The 15,423-nt window shown below is 34.7% G+C and overlaps 1 long non-coding RNA gene across 1 annotated transcript; it reads left to right on the top strand.

Moving 5' to 3' along the window:
* Positions 1-453: 453 nt before the first annotated feature.
* LOC133332326 (uncharacterized) lies at positions 454-10,585 on the top strand. The gene is made up of 2 exons (XR_009754416.1): positions 454-563; positions 10,499-10,585. It is a non-coding gene; the product is annotated as an uncharacterized LOC133332326 (long non-coding RNA).
* The last annotated feature ends 4,838 nt before the right edge of the window (positions 10,586-15,423 follow it).

Here is a 15,423-nt window from a genome sequence, read left to right as displayed (position 1 = left end):
CTACATTCGCTAACGAAATTGCGGGCATATGCTAGTTAAGGAATATTTTTTCCAAATAGTCCTCAAGGCATTGACTTCCATGTAGCTCTCAAAAGTGGATTTATTAAAGACAACTTTTCCGCATAATACTTCCTATGTTATTTCATCATTTCGATACCGATAACAATTAACTATTTCCCATTAGCATTGTTTTAGCAGAATAAGGTACTATACCCTTTCAATCAATTTGCACATTTCAATTGAAGCATAATATCTCAGCGATTTATTCAATCGCAATTAATTCTAGATATCCAATTGTTTAATTAAATGCGACATAAAATTGAATTGATATTTATTTCTTTATTTTTATCAAGAAAAGGGGGAATTTTCTTCTTTAGCGCTAACAGGTGGGTTACAAAATAAACCAGTAGTTGTTTCAATATAATATCCATATTAGTTTGCATTTTCTTTTATTTATTTTTTGTATAAATACTCTGTGCTATTGCAGATAAGATCATCATTTGTCGCAATGAAATTCTACGCTTTATTTGCATTTGTTTTGGCCTTGTTGGCTATGGCCATGGGTAAGTTGGAGATAAGGGTCCGGAAATAAAATTAAGAAAAATTGTTTGGAGATGAGGTTCCTCAAATTAATGAAAAATACAATTTTTTTTAATTTTTTAGCCAATCCTAATCCAAATCCTCATCCTGAACCAAAACCATTGCCTGGTGGCGGTGGAGGCGGCGGCGGAGGTGGTGGTTTCTATGGTGGTGGCGGAGGAGGAGGAGGCGGCGGTGGTGGCAAGTAATTTGCCATGACCAGGGATGCGGATATTTGAAATGTCCTCCGTTTATAAAATAAAAATATTCAATAAAAAATAGTTAAAGCATTAATAAGAGTTTTATTTTTTTAAATTCATAAAAATATATTTCTCTAAAAAATTCCAAAGAAATAAAAAAAGATTATTAAAAAAATACAATATTAAAAAAGGGAAGACTTGTGGTAGCTTTAAAAAATATCGTTTAAAAATTAGAAATAATGTAAAAAAGTGCTAAAACAAATCTTTAAAGGAAAATCAATACATTGTTCTGCGGTCAGCAGGACTTTTATGCGTATAAGTAGTGTCAACACTTATACGCACTGATGTCCTGCCAGAGATGTTATTTCAAAACTCCACAAATTTGCTATAAATAGTCGTTTAAAAGTAAAATAAAAATATTAATGAATCAAAAGGTTTCTAATTTTAGAATTTGCGTTCCAGATGATATTGCCAATAGGTCATTATGAGTATATCTTAAAAAGAAGAGATTTTTTGTTTTACAATATGAGGAAAATATTTAGTTATGAATATTTTAACTAGAATATTATTATTACTAGAATAATATTATTCCAAACATCCTTAGTTCAGGGTTTGTTAAGGAATACTATTTTTCGAGTAATCTACAGACGAAGTTAAAAACGTATCAACGTATAACATTTTTCATGTATGTAATCTACAAATGTAGTTAAACAAATTATCTGTGATCAGTAGACTTCTGATGCGTATAAGTATTGTCAACGTCATACGCAATATTGTCCTACCAATAATTATTTTTAGGGATTATACTTCAAATAGCTACAATTTTGCTATAAATAGTCGTATTGAAATAAGAAGAATTATGAAGCTAATGTTTTCTGCCTTTAGGATTTTGGTTGTAGAAGATCTTGTCAATAGGTTGTTAGGAGAAAATCTTAGAATCAGGAGACATTTTTTTGATAATGTGGGGGAAATGTTTAGTTGAGAATATTTTAATTATAGAATATTATTTCAGACATCCTTAATCGAGGATATGTTAAAGAAAAATGTCTCCAAGTAGTCGACAAATATTGGTTAAAAACTACATGTGATCACTAGGCTGCTGATGCGTATAAGTAGTGGCAATACTTATACGCAGTATTGTCCTATCACTAATTCATTTTTAGAGTTTTTATTTCAAATCGCTATAGCTTTGCTAAAAATCGACATATTTTAATGAAATAAAAAGAATAAGGAAGCTAAAGGCTTCTAGTTTTAGGGGTTTGGAAGTAGAAAATATCAGCAGGTTATTATGAGAAAATTTTAAATTCAAGAGACATTATTTATTTGCAATATGAGGAAAATATTGAGTTAAGGATATTTTGGCTTGAGAAAATTATTCCAAATGGCAATAGTCGAGGATTCATTAAGGAAACAATTATTCAAGTAGTCTACCGAAGTAGTTAAAAAGTATCTTTAAGCAGTAGACTTCTGATGCGTATAAGTGTTGTTCACGGTCATACGCACATTTGTTCTATTTAAAAATAATTTTTATTTCAAATGGTTATAACTTTGCCATAGAAGTTTAAAAATTTTTGAAATTAAGCTAATAGCTCCTAGTTTGCGGATTATTAACACAAAATATCTTTTATATATTTTCTATTGAAAAATATGAATATCAAGAGATATTTGTTTGCAATATGCGGATTATGTTGAGTTCCTAATATTTTTAGTAGAGTATATTATTCAAAGCATTCATAGTCGAATATTATTTTAAAAATATTATTTTTAAAAATCTTCACTTTATGGTGGCTTGAAAAAATATTCTTTTAGGTTCGTACCTAATTTATTGCGCTCCGTACAAAAATACTCACCTTCTCACCTTTATAGGGTTTGTTAGACGTCCGTACTACCCAAGACTACTATTTGTATCTGTGCCAATTGAAAACGGCGAAAATGGATGACAATATTTTTTTAATTGATCAAAAAATGTTTACATGTATAGAAAAACAAATTATTCAATGACTGAAATTCTTTTTTCAAAAAACAAAAAATTCCAAAATACGCATTGTCAATGTTGAAAATTTTCAACTTTATATTTTTATACGCAATGCGTAACATTCATTAAAATACATGTATTTAACTTTTGAGGTGAATAAAATCGTACGCATACGCATGAATTTAGGTACGACCTTTAAAATATCTACGCCCTGGGGTAGCTGCAAAAAAAATATGTAAAAAATCTAACCTTTGCCAAAAAATATTGTTTAAAAAATCTAGGCTCTGAAAAAATTATATGAAAAATCAACGCTTTGATGTAGCTTAAAAAATATTCTTTGGAAAATCCACGTCTGTGGTAGATGCCAAAAATATTAGGCCATGAAAAAATATTTAAAAAATCCAGGCCTTGTGGTAGTTGTCACAAAATATGATTTATTTTTCATTTTTCAATCCATACACATGTCATTCGTTTGTTACAATGGGACACAATTATGTAAATCGAGCCCAATTAACACGAAGTCGGTCGGAAATATATAGGGCTACATCTGTACTTCTACAATCAATTACATTATTCTATTCTATAGCCAAATATGAATGGATTTCAACGAAACTTTTCACAGGTTAGGTTATACTAATATATGCACGTTTTATCCTTATGGACATATTTTGGGTCCTTGAGTCCTACTTAAAATCGGACGACACAATCGGTCTTAAAATCGACAATTTTCAGGAAACTTTACACACATCATTCTAGACTCAATTCAGTACGCTATGTCAAATTAAAATTAAATCAGGCGAAAGTATATGGAAGCAATATCTAAATCTGAACCGATTTTCACGAAACTAAACACGTCACTCTACACTTAATTCATTACGATAAGCCAAATTTCATGCAAATCGAAAGCTATATAAAGTCTTTGGACGAAAATATATTTGGGACCTGTATGTAAATCTGAACCGATTTCCACGAATCTTAGCACACATCATTATAGATTTGATTCATCACTCTGTGCCAAATTTCGTGCAAATCGAAAGTTATATAAAGACTTTGGTGCACCATTTAGATCAAATCGGACGAATATATATGGGAGCTATATCTAAATCTGAACCGATTTTCACGAAACTTAACACACATCATTTTATACTCAATTCAGTATGCTATGCCAAATTTCGTGCAAATCGAAAGATACCATTTACCTTATATCGGGCGAAAATATATATGGGATCTATACCTAAATCTGACCCGATTTTCACGAAACCTAGCACACGTCATTCTAGACTCAATTCAGTACTCTATGCCAAATTTCGTGCAAATCGTAGAATATATAGGGTCTTTGGTGCACCATTTACATTAAATCGAACGAAAATATATATGAGAGCTATATCTAAATCTGAACCGATTTTCACGAAACTTAACTCACTTCATTCCACTCTTAATTCAGTACGCTATGCAAAATTTCGTGCAAATCGAAAGATATATAGGGACTTTAGTACGCCCTTTTTACATAAAATCGGACGAAAATATATATCGGAACTATATCTAAATCTGAACCGACTTTTTCCAATTTCAATAGGGTTCGTCCTTGGGCCGAACAAGTGACGTATACCAAATTTCATCCAATTTGGATCATAAATGCGACCTGTACTTTGTTTACAATTTAACACCAACAGACGGACGGACATGCATAAATCGATTTAGAAAGAGGTTCTATGCATATTATCAAAAGAAAACATGCCTGTTACAAACATATGCACTAAGACATAATACCCTGTACCATAGTGTGGTGAAGGGTATACAAATCCCCAGCTTGTGGCAGCTGCTAAAATCCAGGCCCTGGAAAAAATATTAAAAAATCTAGGCCCTGAGATTTTTTTTTTAAATGTAGGACCTGAAAATTTTTTTTTAAAAATCCAGGTCTTGAAAAAAAATATTACAAATATCTACGTCTTGTGGTAGCTTGTAAAAACATTATTTAAAAAATACCTGCCTTGTAATAGCTCGAAAAAAATATTCTTTAAAAAATATTTTTAAAGATTTTTTATTTTTAAACTTCTGTTAAACATATACTCCTTACAGAAATTAAAAAAAAAATCTTTAAAAATCCATGCCTTGGTCTACTAAGGACGAATTATTTTTATAACTACGCCACGGACTTCTATGGAAAAAATATTATTTGAAACATTTTTCTAAAAAAAACTAGACCTAGGATAATATTGGAAACATATTTGGAAAAAATATTGGAAAATATTTTTTAATAAAAACAGACTTAGGAGGCCATTTTTATTTATTTTTTATTTTATTTATTTATTTTTTTTTTTTTTTTTTTTTTGTGAAAAAATCCTTGCTTTGAAAAAATGTGTATTAGAAATCTACGCACTACTACCGACGGAACGGAACCCTGTGAATGGTTTTTTGTTGAAAAATAAAAAATTTCGAAAAATCTACAAAAAATTGTCTAATTGAATTTAATACAAAAGACTTAAGACACATCCATTTTTTATTCCAAAGGCCATTGTCCTTTCAATTTAATTTCGAAAGACTTTCATCTTGTTGTCCTTGAATTTTCAGAACACACGTGCAGCTATACAGTTTTTTTAATCACATACCTGTTTCTAAATCATATTTTGAAACCTGATGTCGTTGTCCGAATAAAATTGAATATATAAAATATATTTAATTGTATTAAATTAATAAAATTTTTTTTACAAAAATGATTGAAAACAAGTTTAAAAAAAAAATTATTCTAATAAAAATGTAAATGGGTCGGGTTTGAAATTGATTTTCAAATATATTTGAATGAAATTTCAAAAATAAAAAAAAAATTGGGGTGGGTGCAACTTTACTACCTCAGTACTTACCTCAGTAAATATAATGGCCTTGAAAGGATATTTTTACCATCCAAAAGAAATCATAAATCAGAAATGGTTTATGTCAACCAAAAGTGAAAGGATGAACCTACTAATCTGGATTCCTTGCAAAAAATAATTTTGCCATCAAAAAAATCTTTAGTATTTCGATTATACACCACGTCCGAGTCCCTTACTTTTCTTCGGTATATCGTTCCAATAATATTTTTTCCAGTAAGTTATCGAAATTCTTTATTAATAAAAAGTTTTTTTTTTTTTCAATTATTCCACTTTTATTGTTTGTTTAATTAAAAATTTTAACTCGATTAACGGCCATAACCTCCACCGCCTCCTCCACCGCCTCCTCCACCACCAAAGCGACCACCACCGCCGCCACCATAAGGACCGCCACCACCTCCACCATAGGGGCCACCACCACCTCCACCATAGGGACTGCTACCACCACCTCCTCCTCCTCCACCTAAACGACCACCACCTCCTCCTCCACCTAAACGTCCACCACCGCCACCACCATACTGCGCCCTACACAACACCAAACAACAGCTGACAACCAGCAGGCCGATTACAAATAACGTTCTCATTATTATCACCACTCAATTCGAACTGAGTGTCAAACAATTTTCCATCCATCATTCAAGAGGGCTTCTTTTTATACGGCGCAGTTAATATTTGTTATGTTTGTTGTTTTAATTGTTTTTTTTTTATTACTTTGAGCCGATAACTAGGGGAAACTTTTTTGCTAAGCAAACAGTTACAACAAACAACTGATTTATTACAAATCTAGTATCTAGGTGGCATTTACTGAACAAAATTTAATTAAAAAAAAATAAATATTTTTTAATAAGACCACGCCTTGTCGTGGCTTCAAAAAATAATTTTTAATAAAGCCACGCCTTGGCCTACTTACTTACTTGGCTTGTGACAGAACTTTCGTTCCATAAGCCGAGCTTAAAAAAGATTTCCAGGCGCGTCGGTCTTTTGCGCAGTTTTTTTCCAAATATGAAAGACGGCATATTCGGCAATGCTGTCTTCCACTTGATCTTTCCATCTTATTCGTGGCCTTGCCCTTCTGCGTGAACCATCCAGCTGGTTCGCTTTTATATGCCTTCTGGGCTGGGGCATTTTCGTCCATTCTCACAACATGACCTAGCCAATGTAGTCGCTGCAGCTCAATACGCCTAACAATGTCGATGTCCGAGAATAGCTGGGTACAGCTCATGGTTCATTCGACGGCGATATTCACCGTCAACGCAGATCGGCCCATAGATCTTTCGGAGAATTTTTCTCTCAAACACTCCAAGAGCTGCCTCATCTGCTTGCGTAAGTACCCATGCTTCAGATGCATATTGCAGCACGGGTAGTGTCAGCGCCTTATAAAGTGTGAGTTTGGTCTGGCAGGATGTGGCCTTAAACTGCTTACTCAGACCATAGTAGCATCTGTTGGCCAACACTATCCTTCTCCGAATTTCAAAACTGATGTCATTCGTTTTGTTTATGGCGGTACCAAGATACATAAAATCTTTGACTACCTCAAAGCTGTAGTTCTCAAGTTCCACAGTTGGTCCGAGTCTACTGGACGTCTTGCGCGTTGATACCATAAGCTTGGTCTTCTCACTTTGGCAGACTCCTTCTCGAGTTGTTCAAAGGTGGCTGTTACCGCTCTCAATGTTCGATGATAAAAATGTCACACGACAAACTGTCACCTTGTCTGAATCCTCGTTCGGCATTAAAGGGCTCCGAGAGGCCCCTTCCGTCAGTGTCTACTGGACGTCTTGCGCGTTGATACCATCAGCTTGGTCTTCTCACTTTGGCAGACTCCTTCTCGATTTGTTCGAAGGTGGCTGTTACCGCTCTCAGTGTTCGACCCATTATGTCGATGTCATCGGCGTAGGCGAGTAACATGTGTTGTTTGGTGTACAGAGTGCCATTTCTGTTCACCTTTGCCTCTCGTATGACCGACAAACACGACAAACTGTCACTTTGTCTGAATCCTCGTTCGGTATTAAAGGGCTCCGAGTTGTCCTTTCCGACTTTAACTGCTGATCCTTTGCCAGTTAAAGTTATCCTGCATAGTCGTATAAATTTTGCAGGAATGCAAAACGCAGACATGGCTTTATACACCTCCGAACGGATAGGGCTGTCGAATGCGGTCTTATAATCGACGAATAGGTGATATGTGTCGATGTGTTTTACGTGGGTCTTTTCCTGGATTTAGCGCAGAGTGAAAATCGGGTCAATGATGGATTTGCCAGGTCTGGAGTCACATTAGCCGGTATGGTCCAATAATGTCATTGACCCTGGGCTTCAGTCGTTCACACAGTACGCTGGATGGCATTTTTTATGCGATGGGAAGGAGACTTATTCCTCTATAGTTGGCACACATCGTCTTGTCTCCTTTTTGGTGCACGGAACACAGGATGCTGAGGTTCCAATCATTGGGCATGCAGTCTTCTAGCCAAATTGTACTAATCAGCTGGTGCATGCTCCTTACCAGCATCTGACCACCAGTCTTGAATAGTTCGGCTTGTAACCCATTGGCACATGCTGCTTTATTATGCTTCAGCCGATTGATTGCTATTTTGACTTCATCTTGGCTAGGTGGTATACACTCTATACCGTCATCTATTATTGGTTCTGGGGTATCCTCTGCACCGCCACTACATGATACCAGAAGTTTTTCAAAATGCTCTTTCCAGATCCTCAGCACGCTGTCTGTATCTGTCAGCAGGTTTCCCTCTTCATCTCTACAGGAGGATGTGCCTGCACCAAAGTCTTCGGTTTGGTGTTTTACCCGTTGGTAGAATTTTCGGACTTCATTCTGACTCATGTACATCTCGATTTGCTCACGCTCACGTTTTTCTTGTTTTTTCCTCTTTTTTTTCGAAAAATACGTTTCTTTTCTCTCCTTTTCTCCCGATAGTTCTCCATCGCAGTACGTGTTGCTACTGTCGGCAGGGTTGCCCTATACGCTGCGTTTTTCGCATAAGTAGCATTACGACACTCCTGATCGTACCACGGATTTCTTGATGGTGGTCTTTGGTATCCAAGTGTTGCTTTTGCTGCAGTTTGTAGGGAGTGGGCAATTCTTTGCCACTGTGCTTCTATATTATTATCGACACAAGGGGTGCTTTCGTCAAGCAGTTGGGTAAGTTGAGCGAAGTAGGCCTCGGCTACCTGTTGCGTTTGCAGCTTTTCGACGTCAAATTTCCGTCTTACATTAGATCGCACCTTTGCTGCTACATTAACACGGGTGCATACCTTGGCTGCCACAAGGTAATTGTCCGAATCGATATTCGCTCCTCGGATCGATCGATCGGTCTAAAACACTGGATTAATGCTTTCCGTCTATCACAACATGATCCATTTCATTTCTCGTTGTTCGATCGGGAGAAATCCAAGTGACCTTGTGTATATCGAGATGCTTGAATCTGGTGCTGCTAACTACTATGTTTTTTGCTGCCGCGAAGTCAATCAGCCTCATGCCGTTGTCGGATGTTACTTCATGGAACCTGAATTTTCCGACGATGGAGCCAAATATATATTTCCCTTCCGATTTTTGCAGTAAAATCTCCTAGCAGAATTTTAATGTCATAGCCAGGGCAACGATCATATGCTGTTTCTAGGTGCTCGTAAAATATATCTTTGGTCTGTTCATCTTTACATTCGGCCGGAGCATGGGCGCAAATGAGACTGATGTAGAAGAACTTCGTTTTACACGGATTATAGCAATTCGCTCATCCACTGGAGTGAATCTGGAGACGAGGTCTTTTATTCTCCTGATAGCCATAAATCCGCAGCCAAATTCATGTCTCGTATCATGGCAGCCATAATACAGGGCGTAATCATCTGATTTACTTACGCCAGTCCCTTTCCATCGCATTTCCTGTAAGGCAATAATATCGGCTTTGTACAACGTGCGCACATTCCAAGTGCAGATTCGCAGATCGTGGTCCTTTATACATTTGCGGGGATCGTCAACATTAGGTGGGTTTGGTTTTCTTTTTTTTCGATTTTTCATAGTAGGAGGGGTTTTCCGAGTGTGGGCAACTAACCCGACACCTCAACCCATTTTTATAGTTCTTATGGGTGAACTCGCAGCACATATTAGCTCACTATTTCATCGGGTGATGAAAATATCTACCCCAGGTGGCACCACGGGGAGGTCAGTGTCCACAATTGAGATGAAAGAGGGACCAAGATAAGACTGGACTTCGCCATGTTAAAGCCAATCAGAGCCGTTGTTTGGTATCAATCATCTTCAACGCCACCAGCCACGCCTTGTCGTGGCTTAAAAAAATATTTTTTTAATAAATCCACGCCTTGTCGGGGCTTCAAAAAATATTTTTTTAATAAATCCACGCCTTGTCGTGGCTTCAAAAAATATTTTTTAATAAATCCACGCCTTGGTCTAAATGTTTTTTAAAAAATTATCTATTCATATTCAACTATTCCAGCTATTTAAAAAATTATATTCCTCCATCTAGTCGTGATTTTATGTTTTAATTTATTATTATTGAATATCGAATAAAATTATTCAAATTACAAAAAAAAAAAACATTTATTGTTTATTAACTGCGACATAAAAACCTGCAACGATTTCTTAGAAACAAAGGGATTCCCTAGCTATTGACACGTGAGTGCCCCTCAATAGTAAATTGTATAAACAGTGATTTCAATATTTATTTTCAAATATTGTATAAATACCTTGGCATAAGCTGATAGTGGCATCATTTGTCAACATGAAAATCTACGCTCTATTTGCAGTTGCCTTAGCCTTGCTGTCATTGGCCATGGGTGAGTTGAAAAAAAAAACTTTCCTATCCATGATAATATTTCGAATTAATAAAAAAATTTCTATTTCATTTTTTTTACAGCTAATCCCAATCCAAATCCTCATCCTGAACCCAGACCATTGCCAGGTGGTGGTGGTGGCGGAGGCGGCGGCGGTGGTGGCAAGTGAAGTGATGCAGTTCCAATGTCGTGGAAATCAAATGTTTAAATATGTTTTCAAAAAATTAATTCAATAAAAAATATAACGAACACACATACATACACAATTTTTTTTCACTTTACTAACTTGAATCCAGTAAGGAATGCAATAAAGTCGGACGGGGCCGACTATATGATATCTTTCACCACTATGGATGAATCCTAACAGACGTCGAATTTTAAAGGACCTGTAAAATGAAACATGTCATTCTACAACCGATACTAAATTTTTCATTTGGTCAGTTATAGAAGCTATATCTAAATCTGAACCGATTTCAGGAAACTTAACACACATCATTCCTTACGCTGTGCCAAATTTCGTGCAAATCGAAAGATATATAGGGACTTTGGTGCCCCATTTACCTTAAATCGGACGAAAATATATATGAGAGCTATATCTAAATCTGAACCGATTTTCACGAAACTTGGCAGACATCATTCTAGACTTTATTCAGTACGCTATGCCCAATTTCGTGCACATCGAATGATTTTCAGAGACTTTGGTGCACCTATTACCTTAAATCGGACGGAAATATATATGGGAGCTATATCTAAATCTGAACCGATTTTTACGAAATTTAACACACATCTTTCCAGACTTGATTCAGTTCGCTATGCCACATTTCGTGCAAATCGAAAGATATATAGGGACGTTGGTGCACTAATTACTCAAAATCGGACGAAAATATATATATGGGAGCTATATCTAAATCTGAACCGATTTTCATGAAACTTGGCACACATCATTTCAGACTCAATTCAGTACGCTGTGCCAAATTTCGGGCAAATCGAAAGATATATAGGGACTTTGGTGCCCCATTTACCTTAAATCGGACGAAACTTGGCACACGTAATTTCAGACTCAATTCAGTGCGCTATGCAAAATTTAGTGCAAATCGAAGTATATTAAGGGACTTTGGTGGACCATTTACATTAAATCGGACGAAAATATATATGGGAGCTATAACTAAATTTGAACCGATTTTTCCCAATTTCATTAGGGTACGTCCTTGGGCCAAATAAATGAGCTGTGCCAAATTTTATCCAATTCGAATTTAATATGGACAGACGGACAGACGGGCGAACGAACATGCTTACATCGATTTAAAAAGTGATTCTACGCTTATTCTCAAAAGAAACAAACATATGCACAAAGACGTAATACCCTGTACCACAGTGTGGTGAAGGGTATAACAAAACCAGTGAGCGGAGCAGTATAGTCGGACAGGACCGACCATACGATAGCCTACATAACTACCATGGAACTCTAACTTTCTTCGGATGTTTATTCCAAGCCTGGGCAATATTTCGTGATATTTGCTCCCTCTAGCCCGTTTAGAGGTCAACAGAACCTCTTCCTTACACTGACATATTTTCCGAATCTTACTAATATTCAGTACAGCCTTTTAATTAATTGTCCAGATTTCCTTCACCGAGGGTTGTGTTGTTTTGTTCGGCCTATTAGTGGCATCGACTCGAAAAAACACAAAAAATTCAGTATTCGGCCCACTTCATCCCATAATTATAATCTGCTCATCACCGAAAGTTATACGCGTTGTCCTTGACCACAACCGGAACCTCACGGAACATTTCAAAGCGATCAGCGATATATTTCCGCCCTCTAGTGTGGTAATGGGTTACTAAATAATATCTGAATACGTAAGCACCTGTAAATATTTAAGTGTAACTCCCACATCCGGGTACATAGGACAATGTAATTGCTATCAATTTGAAGGCCAACCATTCCTCTTCGATATATTATAAACTCCTCAGGTCTATGTCCATCAGGAGTAAATTTATACGCCATAGAATACAAATTTTGTAATTTTTCACACAAAAGTCAGGGTCCATTTGACCAGCTAAATATTGACCGATCTTTATCAAAACAGGCATGTTTATTCTTTGGCCCGATCCCCTTCTCCATGTAAAAATTCGTGATGTTTGGGCCATAATTGCAGCCACTGGGGCGACCAGAAAATCAGACAAAAATAAAGTTTTTGTTCCATTTCATCCCCTAAATAATAACCGATCTTTACCAAAAATACCAATAGGGGTCTTCATTGGCCAGAACCCATCCTAAATGCAAATTTTCGTGAAGATTGCTCCATAACTGTGGCCTGTATCGTGTTTACAAATTACAATGGACAGACGGACGGACACACATGTCTAGATTGACTCAGCTAGTAGAGATATGACGATCGGTATACTTAAAGGTGGGTCTAGGACCAATATTTCGCGGCGTTACAAACTTCTGAGGGTTGCACAAAGCTATAATACCGTGACAACATAGTTGTGTAGGGTATAATAAATATTTTTTAAGGTTCGCATTTTCTACACCTATTACTATTCTTTATTAACTAATTATTTTTACAATCTTAATAATAATTAACACCTCTTCATTGTTAATTATTTGCATATTAATTACGAAGTAATTTTTTTGAGATTTAAAATTTTGTTTCACAATTTATTTTCTACCCAAACGCCCCAGCGAACCTCGGGCTCCAATGAGGCCAGGACCACGACTACTGCCCAAACGAATGCCATATCCATGAAACCCGGCATCAAATCCGCCAGCTTCAGCACCAAATCCTCCATAATTAATTAAGCGTCCAAAGGCATAATTCTGTCCCGTTGCTAGCCATGGCGAACAGCTTAGAATTAGCAGCAGAACAATTCCGTAAAATTTCATTTCGATGACGATGTTGTTGTTGTGGTTGCTTCTGTATTTTATTATGAAATGTTACAACGTTCGCATAAAAAGCGATAATTTATATAAATTCGTAGAAAAGTAGGCTGAACTATATTTGAATTAATTTTTTTTCTGACCTCTAATTAATTCCTAGGCTAGAAAACAATGGATTTTAAAATAAATATTTCGATCATGAGAAAATTTGAAATGTTGAATTTATTAACCTTAATTTTCATTCATGAAAACATGATATTTTTTAATTTTTTATAAGCGTGGATTTTTTAAATAATTTTTTCTCAAGACGTGGATTTTTTAAATAATTTTTTCTCAAGCCGTGGATTTTTAAAATAATTCTTTTCTCAAGGCGTGAATTTTTAAAATAATTTTTTCTCAAGGCGTGGATTTTTAAAATATTTTTTTCTCAAGGCGTGGATTTTTAAAATATTTTTTTCTCAAGGCGTGTATTTTTAAAATATTTTTTTCAGAAGGCGCGGATTTTTAAAATATTTTTTTCTCAAGGCGTGGATTTTTAAAATAATTTTTTTCTCAAGGCGTGGATTTTTAAAATAATTTTTTTCTCAAGGCGTGGATTTTTAAAATAATTTTTTTCTCAAGACGTGGATTTATTAAAGAAATTTTCAGAGGCAAAGCACAACTCTCAAGGCGTGGATTTTTAAAATAATTTTTTTCTCAAGGCGTGGATTTTTAAAATAATTATTTTCTCAAGGCGTGGATTTTTAAAATAATTTTTTTCTCAAGGCGTGGATTTTTAAAATAATTTTTTTCTCAAGGCGTGGAATTTTAAAATAATTTTTTCTCAAGGCGTGGATTTTTTAAAATATTTTTTTTCTCAAGGCGTGGATTTTTAAAATAAATTTTTTTCAGAAGGCGTGGATTTTAAAAATAATTTTTTTCAGAAGGCGTGGATTTTAAAAATAATTTTTTTCAGAAGGCGTGGATTTTAAAAATAATTTTTTTCAGAAGGCGTGAATTTTTAAAATATTTTTTTTCTCAAGGCGTGGATTTTAAAAATAATTTTTTTCATAAGGCGTGGATTTTTAAAATAATTTTTTTCAGAAGGCGTGGATTTTAAAAATAATTTTTTTCTCAAGGCGTGGATTTTTAAAATAATTTTTTTCTCAAGGCGTGGATTTTTAAAATAATTTTTTTCTCAAGGCGTGGATTTTTAAAATAATTATTTTCTCAAGGCGTGGATTTTTAAAATAATTTTTTTCTCAAGGCGTGGATTTTTAAAATAATTTTTTTCTCAAGGCGTGGATTTTTAAAATAATTTTTTTCTCAAGGCGTGGATTTTTAAAATAATTTTTTTCTCAAGGCGTGGAATTTTAAAATAATTTTTTCTCAAGGCGTGGATTTTTTAAAATATTTTTTTTCTCAAGGCGTGGATTTTAAAAATAATTTTTTTCAGAAGGCGTGAATTTTTAAAATATTTTTTTTCTCAAGGCGTGGATTTTAAAAATAATTTTTTTCATAAGGCGTGGATTTTTAAAATAATTTTTTTCAGAAGGCGTGGATTTTAAAAATAATTTTTTTTCAGGACCATCATAAGGCGTGAAGTTTTAAAATAATTTTTTTAATGACCACCAGAAGGCGTGGATTTTTAAAATAATTTTTTCTCAAGGCGTGGATTTTTAAAATAATTTTTTTCTCAAGGCGTGGATTTTTAAAATAATTTTTTTCTCAAGGCGTGGATTTTTAAAATAATTTTTTTCTCAAGGCGTGGATTTTTAAAATAATTTTTTTCTCAAGGCGTGGATTTTTAAAATAATTTTTTTCTCAAGGCGTGGATTTTTAAAATAATTATTTTCTCAAGGCGTGGATTTTTAAAATAATTTTTTTCTCAAGGCGTGGATTTTTAAAATAATTTTTTTCTCAAGGCGTGGATTTTTAAAATAATTTTTTTCTCAAGGCGTGGATTTTTAAAATAATTTTTATGAAGGTCTACTTGACCTCAAGGCGTGGATTTTTTAAATAATTCTTTTGGAGCTATTTTTTCTGAGTACCTTCTCAAGGCGTGGATTTTTTAAATAATTTTTTTCAGAAGGCGTGAATTTTTAAAATATTTTTTTTCTCAAGGCGTGGATTTTAAAAATAATTTTT

Source organism: Musca vetustissima, unplaced genomic scaffold (genome assembly GCF_032173495.1).
Source record: "Musca vetustissima isolate MV318-11 ecotype Yass unplaced genomic scaffold, APGP_CSIRO_Mvet_v1 utg17268, whole genome shotgun sequence".
In the NCBI taxonomy this organism is placed as follows: Eukaryota; Metazoa; Arthropoda; class Insecta; order Diptera; family Muscidae; genus Musca; species Musca vetustissima.
Note: the sequence above shows the minus strand (reverse complement) of the source record. Positions and strands in the feature narration are given on the sequence as shown.